The sequence below is a fragment of the Otolemur garnettii genome, unplaced genomic scaffold, assembly GCF_000181295.1.
Source record: "Otolemur garnettii isolate 467f Iridium unplaced genomic scaffold, OtoGar3 scaffold00020, whole genome shotgun sequence".
Classification (NCBI taxonomy): Eukaryota; Metazoa; Chordata; class Mammalia; order Primates; family Galagidae; genus Otolemur; species Otolemur garnettii.
In genome coordinates, this window is record NW_003852415.1 from 26511845 (window position 1) to 26515073 (window position 3229).

The window sequence follows — 3229 nt, forward strand, 5'->3', positions numbered from 1 at the left end:
ATCATTGCTTTCTTGACTCTTCTTATTAGGGTGCTAATATGATACATAGGGGTTCCATCTGCATGACCTAATTACCTCCCAAAGGTCCCGTTGTGGTTTGAATGATGGCGTCCCTCCAAAACTCTACCCAATGCAAGAGTATTAAGGGGTGCAGCTTCTGGGAAGTGATTAAGTCATGAGGGTTCTGCCCCTATGAAGGCGCCTCTTGCCCTCCATCCTTTTTGCTGTGTGAGGAAACAGTCTTCCTCCTTTCCACAAGGCACCTCTCTGGAAGCAGAGAGCTGCCCTCACCAGACGCCAACCCTGCTGGCACCCTGACTTTGTGGGTTCTAGAACCATGAGAAAATAAATCTTCTTTATAAATTACCCTGCCTCAGGTACTTTTTTATAGCAGCATAAACAGTCTAAGATAAGCCCTGTCTCCTAATGCCATCATCTTGGGTATTTAACATGTGAATTTTGGGAAGACACAAACATTCAATCCACAGCATTCTACCTCTGCTTCAAATTCATGTTCTTCTCACATACAAAATAACAACTCTAAAGTCTAAAGTTCAAAGTCTCACCTAATATCATCTAGATCAGATAGGGGGAGATGTGAGGTACAATCTGCCCTGAGGCAAAATTCCTTTCCAGCTGTGACCTTGTGAAACTAGACAAGTTATGTGCATCCAAAATACAATGATGGGGTGGGCATAGGATAGGCATTCCTGTTATAAAAGGGAGAAATAGGAAAGAGTGATGGGTCCCAAGCAAATTCTGTGAGACCTCAAGCCTCAAGAATAATCCTCTCTGATTTGATGCTCTGACCTCCAGGACCACTGGGTTGGCAATGTCATGCCCACATCTCAGCAAGGTGGCACTCACAGCTGTGGTTGGAGACTTCCTGGCCTGTTGAATTTGAGGCACTGGCTCTGATGAGCTCTGAACTACCTTCAAGGCCATTTTCCCCTTTTCTTGGAGAATAGTGCAAGTTTTTAGCCAAATAGCTTTATCATCCTATCCTACAAGATCCAAGAAGTCTGATGGCCTTTCTTCATTCTGTCCAGACTCTGTCCCCTTTGGTTCAAACTAGCAATGCTTCTGCTGGGGTGGCTGACAAGGTCTGTGGTTCACACCTACTCTAGCCTTCTTACCAAATGATCAGTCAGCCACATGCTTGCACACTCTCACTATTCTCTTCAAACACGCTTTCTATTTTATTACAATATGGATAGGCTGAGAATATTCCAATATTTAAGTTCTGCTTCCTTTCTCCTTAACACGTCCTTCTTCGATTCATTTTTCTCTCCTCACATTTTACTATAAACAGGAGGAAACAAGCTGCTGCTTTAAACTTTGCTTAGAAATCTCCTCAGCTAAATATCTAATTCATTGCTCACAGCAATTTCATCACTCACAAGTTCTACTTTCCACAAAACAATAGGACACAAACACAGTTCAGCCAAGTTCTTTTTTCCATTGTCCAATAATTTATTCCTCGCTTCTGCCTGAGACCTCATCAGAATCTCCTTTAAAACTTACATTTCTAGCTACATTCTGTACATGATTATTTACATATTCTCTAAGAAGATGGGAGATGTCTGCACAGCTCTCCTCTTTCCTGAGCCTTCACCGGCATCACCTCTATCAGTCCTTCCATGGCCACGTCAGCCTTTTCTAGCCTGAACCTCAAAACTCTTCTGGTCCCTGCCCGTTATCCAGTTCCAAAGTTGCTTTCACATTTTGGGTGTTACAGCAGCACCCCACTGCTTGGTCTTAATTTTTGTCTTAGTCAGCTTGAGCTGCTATACCAAAATAGTATAAACTGGGTGACTTGAACACAAGAAGTTTATTTCACACAATTTTGGAGGTTGAGAAGTCCAAGACCAAGGGGCAGGCCAATTTGGTTCCTGGTGAGGCATCTCTGGCTGATGTCTGCCTTCTTGCTGTCTTCTTACATGGAGGAGAGAGAGACACAGAGAGAAAGACATACACACACAGAGACACACACACGTGCACACACTCACACCCCTTCCCCTAATCTCTTTTTGTAAGGGCACTGATGCCATCATGCAGGACTTCATCTAAACCTAATTACTGTCCCCAAATCCCATCTCCTAATACCATCACATTGAGGATTTGGGCTTCAAAATATAAATTTGGGGTGGGAGGAACAAGCATTCAGGCTATAGCAGACAAAGCTTTACCCTGTCTGACTGAATTTTGGCTTGGATTGGCTTCCAGATCTTCCCCAAGAGAGACACAAAGGGAAAGAGTGAAAATATCTACATAATAAGCATTGTAACTGAGGAGCTAAGGCTCAGAGAGGCTGGGCAACTTTCTCAGAGTCACATAGCAGCTGGGCAGAGAGACAAGATATGATGTCCAAGGCCTGCTGCCTCTTATCTCCTGAGGTGCAGCTGGAGATCTCCCCTGTGGTCTGCTTATTGCATTTCTGATTTGGGGAGGGAGTCACAGAGAAGAGGTGCCTTGGCAGGCTGTCAGGATCTGCTGGCCTCCAAAGATGTGCACAAATTCTCCCCAGAGCCTCAGAAGTGAGGCTCTATCAAGGCCGAGAGGGGCTCATACCCTCCTTCCTGGAAAGAAGAGAAGAGGAGAAGTTATTACCAAGCAGGTAATCTAATGAGTCAGCCAGGAGAAGTCATGGCGCCCTGGACTCTGGACTGTAGAATCATGAAGTCCCTGGACTTTCCACTTGTCCTATCTCCCATCATCCCCATAGACCTGAAAGGCCACCTCATGTTTGGACTTCAGTCCTCAGAGGCTCAAGTCCCTGGTGCCTCCCATTCCCTAGCCCCTCTACTCCATTCTGGGTCCCTCTAAGGCAGTGGTTCTCAACCTTCTTAATGCTTTAATAAAAATCTTTCTAACCCTTTAATACAGTTCCTGTGGGTCACGACCCACAGGTTGAGAAACTCTGCCCCAAGGGTCTCCTTTCCACAGTGGTCAGTGTCATCTATCAGTAAAATGACTCAGAAACCAGCTGACAGTGAAGGTCCCTAGGGTGTCCATCTGGAAGATGATGCAGGATGTCTGTTCTCCAGATCAAGAACTCCTGGATGGGCTCAGTGCCTATAGCTCAACCGGCTAAGGCGCCAGCCACGTACACCTAAGGTGGCGGGTTCGAATCCCCAGTCCGGACCCGCCAAACAACAATGACGGCTGCAACCAAAAAATAGCCGGGCGTTGTGGCGGGCGCCTGTGGTCCCAGCTACTTGGGAGGCGG